This window comes from Scyliorhinus torazame, chromosome 8 (genome assembly GCF_047496885.1).
Source record: "Scyliorhinus torazame isolate Kashiwa2021f chromosome 8, sScyTor2.1, whole genome shotgun sequence".
In the NCBI taxonomy this organism is placed as follows: domain Eukaryota; kingdom Metazoa; phylum Chordata; class Chondrichthyes; order Carcharhiniformes; family Scyliorhinidae; genus Scyliorhinus; species Scyliorhinus torazame.
The window spans coordinates 54,085,079-54,102,607 of NC_092714.1; the positions used below are offsets into that span (position 1 = coordinate 54,085,079).

Consider the following 17,529-nt stretch of genomic DNA (forward strand, 5'->3'; position numbering starts at 1 on the left):
AGTGCCTTACCGTAGTGGGGTGGATGAAGCTCTCTGTGCTCCCGGAGTCAAAAATGCAGGTCGTCTCGTGCCAATCGATTTTCACCGTCTTTGTTGCGGTCGCGAGGTTGCGGGGCTGGGACTGATCCAGGGTGATCGAGGCAAGCTGCGGCAGATGCTGGGAGGTCCCGGGCTGGTCAGCGGTGGTGGAGGTAGCGGCCGGCGATGAACGGCCAGACGAGCCGGGGTCCTGAGGCGCCGTCCAAAATGGCGCTGAAGATGGCGGCGCCCATGGCGGGCGGCATCAAAGATGGCAGCACCCACGGGCCTCACATGGCTTGCGGTGAAGAAGATGGTGGTGGCCACGGGCTGCACGTGGCTTGCAAAGAGGAAAATGGCGGCGCCCCTGGGTCGCACATTGAGGGTGTAGGAACGCCGGGCCTGGAAACAGCGGTGACCGACCGGGCCTGGCAAATAGAAACAAAGTGTCCCTTCTTCCCACATCCGTTGCAGGTCGCGCTCCGTGCCAGGCAGCGCTGCCTGGGGTGTTTGTTCTGCCCGCAAAAATAGCACTTGGACCCCCCAGGGTTGGCTGGCTGCCGCGCAGCGCAGGCTTGCGGTGAGCTGGAGTCGGCAGCTGGTGGGGCCCACGATGCCCACGAGGGTGCCGCACGGTCGGGGGCGTATGACTGGACGTTACGGGAGGCCACTTCTGATGAATTAGCGAGCTGCCTAGTTCCCGCAAGATCAAGCGTACCCCTTCCAATAGCCGCTGGCGGACGTACGCAGACTTCATGCCCGAAACGTAAGCGTCTCAAATTAAAAGTTCTGTGTGCTGGACTGCCAAAACTGCCTGGCAGTCACAGTTCCTCCCCAGGATATGCAGGGCATGCCAGAAATTGTCCAGAGACTCCCCGGGGAGTTGCTGTCTCGTGGCCAGGAGGTGCCTGGCGTATACTTGATTGACTGGTCGAACGTAATGTCCCTTCAGGAGCTCCAGCGCTTCCGAGTAAGTGGGCGCATCCTGGAAGAGAGGTAAAATGTCAGGGCTCACCTGTGAATAAAGGACTTGGAGCTTCTGCGAGTCCGAGGATTCCTCAGCGGATGTTCGGAGGTAGCTTTCCGCTACTTGGAAATATATCGCCGTTCCTTCATTGTCGCTGGGACAAAATCCTGAACTCCCTCCCTTACAGCACTGTGGGGATACCTGCACCTCAAGAACTGCAGTGGTTCAAGAAGGTAATTCACCATCACCTTCTGAAGGTAAATTAAGGATGGGCAATAAATTCTGGCCTAATCAGCAATGCCCACATCCCGTAAATGAAAAAATAAATTCAAATATTATATTGCCTCAGGCAACACCTCTGCCACGAGGAGTGGCCAACTCACTTGGTGGAGCTGCTGATGACGAGGGTCTAGAGCCCCTGACCCTGTGACTGGGCTAGCAGTGTCGGCTACCATCCTGCTATCCACAATCAGACTGTGAGCTCCGAGGTGGCCACTGGGAGTCATCTCATGGGAATTACTCAGATTGGCCTCCAGCAAGTGGAGGTTTTGCCTCATCCACACTGCCAAGAATCTTACCATTAGCCCAGTACTCTGTCTTCCTGTTATTCCTTCCAAAATGAATCACCTCACACTTTTCTGCATTAAACTCCATTTGCCACCTCTCAGCCCAGCTCTGCAGCTTATCTATGTCCCTCTGTAACTTGTAACATCCTTCTGCACTGTCCACAACTCCACCGACTTTAGTGTCATCTGCAAATTTACTCACCCATCCTTCTACGCCCTCCTCCAGGTCATTTATAAAAATGACAAACAGCAGTGGCCCCAAAACAGATCCTTGTGGTACACCACTAGTAACTGGACTCCAGTCTGAACATTTCCCATCAACCAACACCCTTTGTCTTCTTCCAGCTAGCCAATTTCTGATCCAAACTGCTAAATGACCCTGAATCCCATGCCTCCGTATTTTCTGCAGTAGCCTACCGTGGGGAACCTTATCAAATGCTTTACTGAAATCCATATACACCACATCAACTGCTTTACCCTCATCCACCTGTTTGGTCACCTTCTCAAAGAACTCAATAAGGTTTGTGAGGCACCCTTCACAAAACCGTGTTGACTATCCCTAATCAAATTATTCCTTTCCAGATGATTATACATCCTCCCTCTTATAAACCTTTCCAAGATTTTGCACACAACAGAAGTAAGGCTCACTTGGTCCACTTAACGAGGCCTCACGGGCTTCTCATCCCAAATGAAAGCCCGCCGGCTGATTCGATGGGACCACGCTCACCAGCACCCGGTTAAAATGTTCGAGCAGCACTTAATCTGCACTTGCTCAGCCAACACCAGCCAGCTCGCAACAATGGTGCCGACGAGACCAGCCCCAAGATTCAGGAATTCTGACCTGGGGAATCTCTTAGACACAGTGGAGGCCAGGAGGAATGCCCTGTTTCCCCCCCCGGAGAGTCAGCCACAAGGCAGCCAGTGCCGCCTGGGATGAAGTAGAGACAGCGATCAGCTCGGGTAGCGTGACCAGGAGGACTGGCTTCTAGTGCCGGAAAAAGGTCAACAACCAACACCGGGCAGCATGAATAGACATTAATGCCCTTCACCCAAGGGAGCATCCATCCCACCAATTCCCCATGCGACCCTCAGCCCGACCTCCACCCCCTCTCCCTTCAACACCCCCAACCCCTCCTTCACATCCCCCTTTCCCATCACTGTGAACCACGCGTGTGGCGAACGATGCCCTCTCTGTCTCTCCTCAGTAAAAGCTCTCCCATAAACGTTGGGAGAGGGCCCAGACTGGCGGAGGGATGCCGGACTTAAGAATCCTCACAGCCTTCGAGGACGGTACCCTGGAGGTGACTGGGGTGGCCGAGGACAGATTGGTCACCCACGCAGAGGCTGGCGGACACCGCAGAGGCGAGGAACCACTGGGCTCCTCCCAGAGGACTTGTCAAACGTTAGTTGTTATTTCCTTACTGACTGACCCATCCCTCCCACTGACCACATGTCCTTTCTCCCGCACCTTCAGCCGACGGCGCCAGCCCATCCCAGGTGGCAACCTCCCCTAAGTCCGAGGAGAACACCTCGGAGGAGAGCTCCGAGGATGCAACTGTTATAGTCGCGGCACAGATGTCATCACCACCCTCCACCAGCGCAGATACACACACCTCGGTGGGACACGTCTGTGGACAGGCTTCTGGGGCACATCTGGTGAGCCCCACACTGCTGACGATGCACATCAGGTGGAGGCAGGAACCCCCAGGCGAGACAGCAGTTGGAGGTCTGTTGGATTCCAGGACCCAGCTGGGTCCCAGCCTGATGCTGAGCCTGTGGAGCTGGTGGAGACATTGAGGAGCGGCTGTGACATTCAGAGGGAGATGTCAGCGTCACTCCAGCAGATCCATAGCCACAAGGAGGAGTCCCAGTGGCTAGGGGTGCAGGAGATGGCGCTGGCAATGAGTGGCACCGAAGCCAACACTGCTAGGGTGGTGACCGCAGTGGGGAGCCTGGTGCACGATGTCGTCACCATGAGTGAAGGTGTCAAAGGCATCACGCAGTCAGTGATGGCCATAGCTGAGGGTCTCGGCAGAATATCTGCCTCACTGGGGGATGTCACCCAGTACCAGGCCGACCTTGCTGACGTCCCGCGGGCCATGCCCCACTCTCAGATGGTCATGGCTGAGGTGCTGCAGAGCTTGTCCCAGTCACTGAGGAACATCATTAAGGGTGACGAAACCATGGTGCCAGCTCTGGGAAACCACCAGGGCTGGCAGAGCCAGATGATGTAGGGCAGCCGGGGCTCGAACCAGCTGCCCCTCCATCCCAGGATGAATCGCAAGATGAACCCTAGGGCCTTATGGGCTCTGAGCAGGAGGAGGGGATGTTGAGTGCCAGGCTGGACCCGTCCCATGGAGTGGCGACAGTGGCCACCGGCACCCCCGAGTTCAACACCTCTGATGAGACCGCGTCTTGCAGCCAGCTCACAGGACAGGCAGCACGGCTGTGCATGTGCCGGCGACAAGTGAGCCTGGGCCCTCCGGCCCCCAGAGCCCCCAGAGGACGTCCGCCAGGGGCATCAAAGATCACGGGATGAGGTAAGCAGCTGGCAGCATCCACCTCAGAGGTGCATCCTGGGGAAATAACTAGACGTAGTGGTAGAGCTAAGAGGGCAAAGCAGATTGAGGATCACTGAGGGCACGGAGCAAGGGGGGACCGGATGGGGGTGGAGGGGTGGTAGGTGGGGGTGGGGGGGTTTGGGGAGGTGGAGGGGCGGCACCATCGGAGTGGGGTTTGTACAACACATTAAACACCTTTTCGCACAACCATTATGATGCCTCTGTCAATTCCTTCCACAATGCGGACTGACCTCCGGACCCTTTGCCCATCTCTCCAGGCATCCCTCCCTCTCCCCCCCATCCCTGTGGTGCTCACCCACCCTCTGGCCGTGGACATGTCCCTGGAGCTGTGTCCCATCGCCTGGGTGTTTGGATGTTGGCTGCTGCGTGTGTGGTGTTGACTCCCACACAGTGTCCAGGCATCAAGGTGTGATTGGGATGCTAGGCAATGACTCCCACATGCGCCATGGCCCGCTTACCCACGGGAATCGACTTGGCATCTATGAAGTTCTCACTTTACCATGATTGGCAATGCCTTATTAGCAATTGCTTTCAGCCGTGCATCCAGAGGCCTCAGCAGTCGGTGGGGGTTATGGGTGGTCGGTGCGGCAGACGGGCAGGGACAGGGGTGCCCCCGGAGCAGGTAAACACGTTCCAGGGGTTGGCATGGTGCTACCGCGAGCAGTTGCCCCCAGTTGCCCGCCCAGCGCACCCCCTCACCCTCCCATGGCGACCCGCTCCTGCGGAGGACTCCCCACCTCCAGCCGAGGGTCCCCCAATCCCCCGCCAAGCACTTGGGTGGTAAGCACAGCCACCCCGAGCAGAGATGGCTACTCCCCTCCTCAGCTCCCCACAGAAGCCCTTCCACCAGGTTCATGTTTTTCAAAAGGAGTATTAATCGGTGCCAGCGTGACCACTTGCTGGGGAGGCCGCTGAATGACGGGAGGCGGCTGGATATGGGGTGGCTCTCGTTAATTGTATGGAAATAGGGGTTAAGTGGTGATAATTGGTTTCATGCCACGCTGCGGCGAGATCCTGATTTCGCCTACAGGAACGGGCTGGCTGCATCACAAACTGTTTGAAGCCTGGTACAGAACTGGGTTTTGGCCTCTCCCGCTATTCACCATTCTCGTTATGCTTCAGCGAGAGCATAACAAGGCCGGAGAATCGCGCCCTTTGCCATGTTTTGTTGAAAATTTCCACCCTAAATGGCTCATATAAATACCCGAACGCTGGACTCACCCGGCGGCCGGGACTTAACGGCCATGCCTGGAGACCTCATCTGGATGCCGTTTAGTACTGGCCCACACAAACATGGGCCATTCGTAACAACAACTTGGGGAGGTCTTCCAGGCCATTGTAGACCTCTGGGTGGTCAGAGAAGGGCAAGGTGGAATCCTGGCAGTGCCCCTGGCACCTGAACAGCCTGGCACTGGCTGCATGCCCAAGTGGCACTGCCAGGGATTGGACCCAGAGGAGCCTTGCCAGAAGAGGGGTTTTAATTGGGGGGCCTGCCCAAGGTTTGGGGATGAGGGGGGGTCAAAAGAGCAGGGAGGCCCTGAAAGACGGGGAGTGGGGGAAGATTGGGGCTGCTGGATAAAACGGTTCCCCAATATGCGAGGAGTCTTTCCTGTTGGAGAACCTCAGCTGACCAGCAGGAAATCCCTCTCAATGTGGCCTTGGTGTGGAGAAACCCCCCAGATCTAAGTAAATGGCAAAGTGGCGTTGGATAGCGGGGTGTTTCTTGGTGCAGCAGCCGCCAAGAAACACCCTGATAACGTGCCAGTCAGCAAACTTTGACTTGAGTGGTAGAATCTTGGAAGATGACTGCCAATACATCCACTATTTCTAAAAAATGTTTCAGGCCTTAGGAATTTATTGGCCTTCCATCCCATCAATTGCCCCAACATCATTTCTCTACGAAAACTGATCTTCAAATCCTCCCTTTCACTAAACCTTGTGTTCCTCAACATTTCTGGTATGTTATTTGTGTCCTCCTTTATACAGACAGAACCAAAGTATTTCGTTGGTCAACCATTTCTTTCTTCCCCAATAAAAATTCACTTGTTTCTGATTTTAATAGATTTTCATTTGGCTTCACCAATCCTTTTCACTTCACATATCTACAGAAACATTTACACTAAGTTTTGATGTTCCCAGCAAGCTTAATCGCCTACTCCATTTTCCCCTTTTTAATCAATCCCTCGATCCTTGTTTGCTGAATTCAAACTGCTCCCTGTCTTCAGCTCTAATAATGTCCCTAATTTCTCTTGTCAGCCATGGATTGGCCACCTTTCCCATTTTATTTTTGTGTCAGACAGGAATGACCAATTGTTGCAGTTCCCCCATGCGCTCCTTGAATGTTTGACATTACCGATCCACTGTCATCCCTTTAAGTAATGTTCCCCAATCCACCATAGCCAACTCGCACCTCATGCCATCGTAGTTTCCTTTATTCTCTAAGACTCTGGTCTTAGAATCAACCACATCACTCCCCACCTTGATGAAGAATTCTTTCATATTATGGTCACTCATCCCCAAGGGGCCTCACACAATTGCCAATTATTCCTTTCTCATTACACAAACCCAGTCTAGGATGGCCTGTTCTCTAGTTGGTTCCTCAATGTCTTGGTTTAGAAAACCATCCCTTATACAATCCAGGAATTCCTCTTCTATGGTATTTTTGTGAATTTGATTTGTCCAATCTATGTGCAGATTAAAGTCATCCATAATTACAGATGCTCCTTTATCACATGTGTCTCTAATTTCCCATTTAATGCCATTCCCAACATCACCATTAGAGTTTGGGTGTTTATATACAATCCCCAGCTCTACCCATACAGATTCCACATCACTGGGGCAAATATACTTAATTATTATTGCATTATTTTCCTCTTTAACCAGCAATGCAACCCCACCGCCTTTTCCTTTTTGTCTATCCTTCCTAAATACTGAATGCCCCTGGTTCAATTCTGATCCCTGGTCACCCTGCAGCAGGCTTTATGCTCACAGACACCAGCCGCGACCGCCATCCCAGAAGCCCTGAACCGTGCCCCACAACCCCTCCCCCACCCAGAGCTGGCCAGCGGGTTCTGCTCCGGTACAAGGTGGAGATGGGTGCTCACCGCCTTCCTCTCCGACAACATGACGCCCGGTTCCCATTTTTAAAAATCAGTAGCAATTTGCGCCCATATTGCATCACACCTGGTGGGTGGGAAGATTCAATGAGGCCTGAAGATTCAACTTTAACCTCGCATTATTTTAACATTATAATGCATTAAAATTGCACCCTCCCTGAGTGTAAACGTTGTCGGGGAGGACCGAGGAAGTTCTGAAATCTTGCCGGCGTGAATCTATTTTTGGTCTACCCTGATATTTTGTGGCCATCAGGCCGGGCCCAATAAATCTCACCCCATATGTTTCTGTCTGTTTAACACAGGCTGTCTTCGCCGAGTCTCAGCTTATCTACTGCTAAAATCCTCATTCATGCCTTTGTTACGTCTAGAACTAACTAATCTGGGAGGGTAAGGTACAATAACCCCCATGAGACCCACGGGGATGACCAGATTGATCTCCCTCTGGAGCTCCTAGAATAGGAGCTTCCCCCATTGATGTGCGAAGGCCCATCAGCTGGGGCTCATAGAATCAATCCTTAAAAGCAGGCCCGGATTGGGACCAGCATGATCAGTGGGCCCGGTTGACACCGCCTTGCAGACGTTTCTTTTGGTTATAAATAAACCTCCATTTGAATCACCTTCTCGGGTTTCCTGAGCTTTCATAAAAGTCAGATTTCTTCCTGGATCCCTGAAGATTCAAGAACTACTTATCTTATCATCATCTGCTCATTTTGCAGCCTCCTGTCAGGTTTCTCTGGCAGCTTTTACACTGAGTATGCCAAGCCCTCAGTTTCATTGTGGCACCAATGGCATCATCACACCTTGACTTTTACATTTAAATTAAGCCCTTGTTAGGCTGCAGCAGGAGTCTCATTGGATTTCAAAATGAAGATCGATGTGGCTCGGTGAGAATACAGTGACCTCAGCCCCAATGTGGCGACTAGGGGCTTTTCACAGTAACTTCATTTGAAGCCTACTTGTGACAATAAGCGATTTTCATTTCATTTCATTTCATTTTTCATCTTAGTTCTTCCCACACAACTTTCTCGCTGGGGGAAGCAGTTGAAAACGACCACAGCCTCTGCTTTTAAGATGTCGCTCAGCTCTGAATAAAGCTTTTGAAATTTGTCCTCTCATTTTCCTTCAAATATTTCTTAAGAACAACCAAATTGGACTGAGCAAATATGTTATAATTTGGTTAGTTATAAATGCTGTTGCTGCCGAATGTGCTGGTCTGGGGGTAACCTGCCTGCTTGCAGTGCAATAAATGCTGTTGATGCGTGTACTGCACATGCTTAGACTTTGGAGCTACAGAGGTCAAAAGAGCACACTCAGACTTTCGGGAAGCCTCAGGCCTTTGTGTTAAATCTTTAATAATGGTATAAAAAATGCAAAGAGAAAGGTAGTTGCTAAGTTTAATCATATTATTGTGCAATTTTCTTTGCACTTTTTATTGTGCTAAAAATATTATTTTAACCAATACAAATTCTTATTACTGAGAAAATTATTGACATTTAAAGTTTTACAGGAAGCAAGGTTTTGTGCACAGGAAGTGCCATTTGCGAGTGTTTAAAAATATATAAATGTTTGTGAGGAGACTGATGCAGTAGATTACCACAATTTTTTTTTATCTCTAGGTTTCAATCAATTCCAGATTGATGGACTTTCTCCTTTCACACTCACGTCTGAAGCTGTAACTCCAAGATAACCTGTGGTACATTTATCAATTGAATCATCAAGTAAGGTAACGCAGTTTTAAAAAAAAAAGAGTAGGAGTTCTGCTTTTGTAATGGCTAGGACTCAGAATTATGTCACAATTTTCCTTTCTTAGGTCTCTATCTTTGGGCCCAATTTAAGGAAATGGGAACGAAGTCCCATAGCGAGCGCGTTCAGCCGCATGTTTTTCGGCACTCACAGTGCCGAGAAGCACAATGCTATCGAGTAGCATTCGGGTTAGAGCCCTGTTTTCTGCTCTGAGGAGCTCCACTCCCAATCTCTGGAGCCCTCGACGTGACCCCCCCCGACCCCCTTGTGGTGTTGGGTGCTCTGGTGCACAGATGAGCCAACACAGTTGTATGTGGTACAACTCTATTTTATTATAACTCTTATAATACAGTTCGTTCTGGATACTCTGCACGTGCTGTCTCCCTAAGTGTGTTTGGCAACAGATGTGGCCTGGTTCTCCTCTGCAGCTAATACTGACCACCGGGGGTCGTGTCTGTGCTTTTATATCTTTCTGTCATTGGTTGTGGTGTTGTGTGTTCTGATTTATCCGTTGGTGTGTCTATCATGATGTGTGTGTTTGAATATCATGACATCCCCCCTTTTTACAAAGATATGTGCCTACGTGGTTATAAATATAATTGTGTCGTGAGTGCATCGAAGAGTGTGTGTGTGTGTTATGTACAGCGTGTGTATACGACGTAACTATTTACATGGGGCGATGTCGGGTGCGTCACACTAACAAGGTTGTACCATAACAAAACTTGGATGCGAGAGAAAAAAAAACTTGAACATTGGTCTGGTCAGACGATATCTGGAACAATAAACAACAACAGGTTATAATACAGAAGTGTTTGACTTTTTGAACGTATGAACAGCGTTATAAGTCCAGTCTAATGGGTGACCGCCTCAAGAATGGGCTGGTCCTCAAGCCGGTTCAGCTGTGGAGATTTGGGGTCACACTGGTTCACCTTGGAGAGTAGTGGGGGCATGGAATGCACTGCCTGTGGAAGTAGTTGAGTCGGAAACATTAGGGACCTTCAAGCAGCTGTTGGATAGGTACATGGATTACGGGAAAATGATATAGTGTAGATTTATTTGTTCTTAAGGGCAGCACGGTAGCATTGTGGATAGCACAATTGCTTCACAGATCCATGGTCCCAGGTTCGATTCCAGCTTGGGTCATTGTCTGTGCGGAGTCTGCACGTCCTCCCCGTGTCTGCGTGGGTTTCCTCCGGGTGCTCCGGTTTCCTCCCACAGTCCAAAGATGTGCGGGTTAGGTGAATTGGCCAATGATAAATTGCCCTTAATGTCCAAATTGCCCTTGGTGGTGGGTGGAGGTGTTGGGTTTGGGTGGGGTGCTCTTTCCGGGGGCTGGTGCGGACTCGGGGGGCCGGGTGGCCTCCTTCTGCACTGTAAATTCAATGATAATCTATGATTAATCTAGGACAAAGGTTCGGCACAACATCGTGGGCCGAAGGGCCTGTTCTGTGCTGTATTTTCTATGACTGTTGGAGGTGATGCTGTTGCCGAAGTCTCTACTTTACCATTTGTTGTACTTCGTGCAGTTCTTGGTTTTTTCATTCGTGCAAATATAACATTCAACATCTTTGTTAGTGGTGCCTTGGCTGTGGTTTGGTTCTGGTGGCGATGGAAGGTGCATGATCCGTGGCATCTCCACAAAGTCATCCTTGGGAACCAGTGGAGGATCCGGCGTGTGCGTACGGTTCAGTTGCGAGCGTGGAAGGCGGCGCAAAGCTCGCTGATTGCGCCTACGCACCAATCCATCCGCCCTGCATGCCAGGAACAAGGTGGAGTCTTTTTCTTTTTATGTTTGTGGTGGACGGCATCTTGTAGCCGATGGGTTGTCGCCATCGAAGTAGCACCATCACTAATATCATGCAAGGCGATGACTGTGCCAGATGTGGAAGTTGGCCGAGACCGTGTACGCTGGTTCCGGCCACCTGCTGTGCTGGAAGGGCGACTCCGCAGAGAAACGTCGAAGCATGTCGCCTTGGAGAGAGAATTGTTGCTCGCATCAACGTCTGGCGATGGCGCGAATTGGTGTGTCCATCTTGGACCGCCGGTGCTGGTTGCCACTGCCGACCCAGTGGGACTGCCACGCGATCCATTCCCTGTCGCCGTGGCATCCGCCGTCACCCTGAGCGTGCCATCACCGAGGCCGCGACACCGCCCGTCCGGAGCAAGGTCTGGCGTGCGCGAATCAGAGTCGGCGCTTGGCTGCTCCCCATCTGGAGTCCGGTCTGCCTTCCGTCGATGCCCCCCGTCCGGAGTCCCAACAGGTTCACTGGAGGCAGCCGAGATTCCCTGAAGCTGCACTTCTGGAGTCGGAACATGCAGGAATGCACCAACCAGTGGAGAGGGTCGAGCCATCGAGGGTGGAAGCGGTGCGCCGCCACCGCAGTCGTCAGTGGTCCCACCGTGATCGTCGAGTGCCTCGGTACGCACTAGGCGAGGTCCGTCACCTTGCACCTTTTGCATGGGAAGTGGGATGCTGTCGTCACTCGTCTCACATCCCGTGGATAGATCCTCAGTAGCTGCTTGCTGTTCACTAGGGTTGGGTAAATTGTCAGAGTTTTCATCTGGTGGTGCACACCATGTCGGTGGACTGTCATTGTCTTGCCGTTGTCCTTCATTTGGGCTTTTCTTCTTTGGAATTTTAAATCTTCCCCCAGACATTGCAGAACCTTGTTTATTACCCCCAAATTCTCCCATAGGTATGGTCTCGAATATAGGATCCAATGTTTCTATCGACATTGTACTATTTTCCAAAGAACATTCCGTTTCACCTTTCTTCTCAGGTGCCTCATATGTATCTTTGTCTAATGTACATGCCTTCATGGTCTCTGGGTCTGATTTTGCTGGGACTGGCATGGTCACAGTCTCTCTTTTACTGTTCTCAATTGCCCACATTATACTCCCCATACATAACTGCTTAATCACTGGGGTTAGTGTGGTACAATGGATAATCGGGTCGACCTTATCTGCATCTTCACCATTAGTGGAAAGCACACTTGGTTCACTTGAAACTGCTGTGGGTTTTAAATTCGTTATCTGGCTACTCGATGTCAGTGTCCTCAGGATTCTTGCTCCAATGTTCTGCTCAATAATCAGTGGAGCGTGTATAGGTTCAATGCAATTAATGTTCCCCTCAAGGTTTGAAGAGTCATTACTGACTAACTGCTGGTCTCCGAAGTTGTGATTTTGCGGTGTTGTGTTGAAGGGAGACATTTGTCCCTGCTGTAGATATGATTCAGATTGTGTTATTTCCATTACCTGAGGATCAATGTCTTGTCCATTTTTTCGATCCGTACTAAAACACTGGCAATTCTCAGTCTGCTCCTTGCAAGTTAAACATTCAATTAATTTCGTTAGCAAATCCTCAGCATCCTTCTGTGGCCGTGCAGCATTATTAATCTCTGTTCGGCTATAATGATCCTGAAGGTCAGCGCATAAACCTTTTTTCTTCGGGCTTGGACGAGGCGATTCCTTTGGCTTGTCTTCAGTGGGGCTTGAACAGTCTTCAGCGCTGTGCCCTTCATTGTAGCATGAGAGACCGTCATGTTCATGCTGCTGTGTAGTGGAGCATGGTAGGCTGTTATAGCCTTCTTGCTGTTCACGTGAGCATGGCAGACTTGCATCGTCTGCCGCTGGTTGGTCAGGAGAGGTTGCTAGACCCTCATGGTCTTGTTCCTGCAAGGACTGCGCTCTGGAGTCTTGCGTTCCTTCCATCGTGGAGTCCGTCCACGAGCTCTCTGTGGAGGCTTGTGACACTGGAGTCACTTCTTGTTCGTGCAAGGACTGCGCTCTGGAGTCTTGCGTTGTTTCTATCGTGGAGGCTGTCCACGAGCTCTCTGTGGAGGCTTGTGACACTGGAGTCACTTCTTGTTCGTGCAAGGACTGCGCTCTGGAGTCTTGCGTTGCTTCTATCGTGGAGGCTGTCCACGAGCTCTCTGTGGAGGCTTGTGACACTGGAGTCACTTCTTGTTCGTGCAAGGACTGCGCTCTGGAGTCTTGCATTTCTGCAATTGTGGAGTCTGTCCACGAGCTTGCTGTGGAAGCTTGTGACACTGGAGTCACTGCTGGTTCATGCGAGGACTGCACTCTGGAGTCTTGCATGTCTTCTTTCATAGAGTCGGGAACGTTGAGCGGGACGTGGACCACGCTCTGTGTGGCAGCAGGGCACTCTCCGTGTGCTTGCACCGCTCCCTGTCTGTTAATGTCAGGCTGCAGCATCATCCGGTACTGATAAGTTGGAACGTCATATCTGCTGGATTGAAGATCCTCAAATCCGAAAAATGAATCCGCATCTGCGTCGGATTCAATGTGGGGGCCGCCAATGTGCAACACGAAAGGTTCGTCCGAGTCATAGTCATATAGGACCACGGAGCTATCATTGGGCTCGCGAGGTCCGGAAACACTGTAAAGATCGTCATCGAAGTATTCAAGGTCGGAATCATCGGCTTGTGCGTAGGTAACTGCTTGTCGGAGGGTTCTTCGGAGGTCAAATTCATCTCCTGGGTCAATTTGCGGCACTGTGCTGTCATTCCAGGTGAGGGAAGGTTGTTTTACAGCTTTAACAGATTTTTGTTTTTTTGATTTGGGACGTTTCCCTTTTAAATTGGATTTGGGACGTTTCCCTTTTAAATTGGTGCAGTCTGGGGCCTCTGACATCCTGACGCTCGGTATGTAGCACGTAGGAAGCGACTGCGCATGCTCAGATCGCTGTTCCTTTACCGATGGCCGTTTTCTGGACTGCGCATGCGCAGCATCTCGCGCATGCGCAAACGGAACTTCCGGTTCTGCGCACTGCTCGCGCAACTGTGCTAGCGTGATACCTTTAGCAAGATGGCCGCCGACCTCGACCCAGCCTTCTCTCAGGCCCGGGATTTCGGCCTCTGGGAATTCGGGCTCCGGGATCCCAGCCACGAGGTGAGTACTGCAGCTTTTCTTACCTTTATGTGCCGATTGGATTGCGTTTTCTTCACAGTACTTGGAGAATTTGCCCAGGACTGCCTGGTAATCGTACCTTTGCTGCCTCCTGAAGAACCTGAACCTTCTGAATATTTCTCTTGCCCTTGCACCAGCGATGGTGAGGAGAAATTCAATTTTTTCCCTATCATCCAGGTCTTGGAGTTCAGCTGCCACCAGGAACAATTCGAACATTTGCCGGAATCGCCGCCAGTTTTCGCGGAGGTCGCCGTGGCACTGGAGCGGCTGCGGAACCGGGAGCTCGTACATCATGCCTGGGCACTGCTGGTTGTCTGTGTACACGGAGGTATGCCGGCAGGTATCGATCCACTCCTGTACCATGTGGTGTTGGGTGCTCTAGTGCACAGATGAGCCAACACAGTTGTATGTGGTACAACTCTATTTTATTATAACTCTTATAATACAGTTCGTTCTGGATACTCTGCACGTGCTGTCTCCCTAAGTGTGTTTGGCAACAGATGTGTCCTGGTTCTCCTCTGCAGCTAATACTGACCACCGGGGGTCGTGTCTGTGCTTTTATATCTTTCTGTCATTGGTTGTGGTGTTGTGTGTTCTGATTTGTCTGTTGGTGTGTCTATCATGATGTGTGTGTTTGAATATCATGACACCCCTCAGCCCCAACTCACTGGGGGGGGGGTTCCCGGGGCCCCTCCGCACTTCCCCCAACACTGGCGCAGGGCACCTCCAGCCCGATTTCCACCATGTGAGAAATGCTAGCTTGGCACTTTGACAGCACCAACCTGGTACCCTGGCAGTGCTCCTGATAGCAGGCAGTGCCACCTCGGAACCTTGGTACTGCCAGGATGGATCCAGGTGGCATTGCCAGGGTGCTAAACTGGCACTGCCAGGATACCTGGGTGGCACCATCAGTGCCAGGGTACCACCCTGTCTAAAGGGCAAGCGCCTGGGGGCGTCTGATCCCCTGGGAGACTGCAACGAGTGCTGTTCTGTCTGGTCTCCGTTTGTGAAGACCAATACTGAATGGCACTCGCCCGAGGTCTCCGAGGCAAAGAGGATAGATCCCAACCCCTCAGCTGCCTCAGGAAACTGCATGTTAGAGTGAGGCTAGCTGCCTCGCTTTCATGTGTAGATTTTCATAAAAGGGACAATGGGTGGGATTTACATTGCAATGTTTCATGAGATCATGTTAGATCTTGTGAGACATGGCGAGCTGGGTAGATCCTGAGAGCGGGCTCTCCCGGCTTCAATTGGCCACATTGCGCCACATCACGCTGCTTTACAGACATAGCATGGCTGTTCGATCATGCCCCGTTAATGGTTACATTTCAATCTCCTTAACTCTTTTTTTTAAGAACTTCTTCTGGAGTCATTCACTATGTGGCACTCACAAAAAGCTGCAAAAAGCTACAGGTTCACAGAAAATATGTAATTACTAGCAGTCACAAACGCAGAAGTTTACTTTGCTTGTAAGACTATCAGCTACAGGAAGCTGCAAATTGCTAAGGCACTTTTATTGTGATGGTCCTTGTGTTACAAGGATTGAAGCAATGACAGAAACTGTTTATATGTGATCCTGCCAGTGCTATTTAGAACTGGAAAATGCATTAAGTGAGGAAAATTCATTCAGCCCATCAAATTCAATTAACATACATTAATTTCAGATCTTCTTTCCTTATTTATACTCCCGAGTGTGGTGTTCTTTGTGTTGCTAATTCTAGGATGGTTGGCATAGTGTTCACAAAGACCACAAATAGCTTTTAGATTGAACAAAGCTATAGATTTATTTACACTACTTAATTGGATTTGACGCTTACTCCTATATTACAAACAATTGATAATAAACATACAATCTACATTCATCTACTACTAATCTCTACACTAATACAATAACTATGATCTGCTCTCACTCACACTATCTTTCCTACAGTCTAACTTCTAGCTTTCTCCACAACCTCTCCCCCCCAAGGCTTAGCATTGATGTCTTATATAGTTCTACATCTAGCTCCCTCTTGTGGTTGATTTGGACATAACATTAACCCTTACAGTTTCTTAAATTTATGATAATGTCACACTGAGGAAACATTTTGTAAAGTTTGTCCTTGAAACCAGAAGGTCAATTGAGAAGAACTACAGAAGATCTTTCTAACACGTGTCCTACATTTTAATTCCTAGGCACAGACTGTCTTTTTGTTCAATCATACCCACTCCTGGAGCTGCTACTGAAAGGAATATAGTTGCATGGCGGACATGTTAGTAGATTAGTAATTGAGAGAATGCGAGTTTAAATCTAACTATTGAGAATTTGAATTCAGTTTAAGAAAAAAGCTGGAAATAAAAATTGGTATCAGTAAAAGAGACCATGGGCAAAATCTTGAACCTCAACTGAGGCAGGAGGGAGCTGAAAAGAGCCCAATTTCTGGGTGTTCCAGTTTCCCAGTGAAGAATAATGGGTTATTGGACATGCTAACGAGCCCATGGTAATTTGATGATGTAACTGTGATATCAGTTAGTCAGATGATCAAAAAGCTTCAAGAGAGTTAGGAGCAGAACAGTCTGCGTCTTTTATACCATGTGTTTACCCTGTGGTCTTTGTAAAAAGTTCTTAATAAATTGTTTGAAATTAAACTATACAGACCAGCTGTTAAAGGGGGGCAAAGCCTCTTCAAAGTTCGGTTGGTCAAGAAGCATGGTATTCATGAAGCCTTACTAACACACGGCAGTAACATCCTCAAGGGATCAAAACATGGTGACAGGCTGGACAGGTAAAAGAAGAAAATCAACTTCGCAGTGACGAAGGTGACTGATTGGCATTTAATGCGACGGGCCTTCTGCAAAAGAGACAATGTTTGCCGGCTTCCAGCCAATGGTGTAAACTGAGCTGCCAACATTAACCTCTGGCCTAATAACCTATCCCTCGTGCGGGGGCGGCATGGTGGCGCAGTGGTTAGCACTGCTGCCTCACGGCGCCGAGGACCCGGGTTCAATCCCGGCTCCGGGTCACTCCACTGTGTGGAGTTTGCACATTCTCCCCGTGTCTGCGTGGGTCTCACCCCCACAACCCAAAGAAGTGCAGGGTAGGTGGATTGACCACACTAAATTGTCCCTTAATTGGAAAAAAAAAAGAATTGGGTACTTTACATTTATTTTAAAAAACTATCCCTTGTGCTTGCAGCATGCTCCACACTGCATCCGCGGTTCTATCTGTCTCCTGTTTAAACTCTTACTTCAATGAAATGAAAAGTTAAAACATTTTCAATGTGGCTGTTTGCAGTACGTGAGCTATCTTACAGCTAAAGGTGCTACCCTGCTGAGATGGTATCATTAGGGTAACTCTGCTTAATCCACCCACATGTGTTCAAAGTGAAGCCACAGGTCCTCACACAGCAAAGACATGTCACATTTATTTTAATGATTTAGCTCTCAGGTCGAGTAACTGTCTGATTCTGACATTTAACCTTTGAAGAAGGGCAGTTATGTTTTTGCACAAAGGTAAAAGCTAGAAAATGGTTCCAATTTTTAACCTAACTTAAAGAATTCAGCATACTTCTTATATAACTTCATGGGAAAACAAAAGCCTCAAAATTACTGTCAGTGCACTTATTTAT

General features: G+C 49.8%; 1 long non-coding RNA gene across 1 annotated transcript in view; it reads left to right on the forward strand.

Moving 5' to 3' along the window:
- Window positions 1-8,515: 8,515 nt before the first annotated feature.
- The window catches only part of LOC140428738 (uncharacterized), a 125,145-nt gene continuing 116,131 nt past the window's right edge, over window positions 8,516-17,529 (forward strand). Inside the window, exons 1-2 of the long non-coding RNA XR_011948845.1 lie at window positions 8,516-8,630; window positions 8,866-8,972. This is a non-coding gene — a long non-coding RNA (uncharacterized lncRNA). The remainder of the gene's footprint in view (window positions 8,631-8,865; window positions 8,973-17,529) is intronic.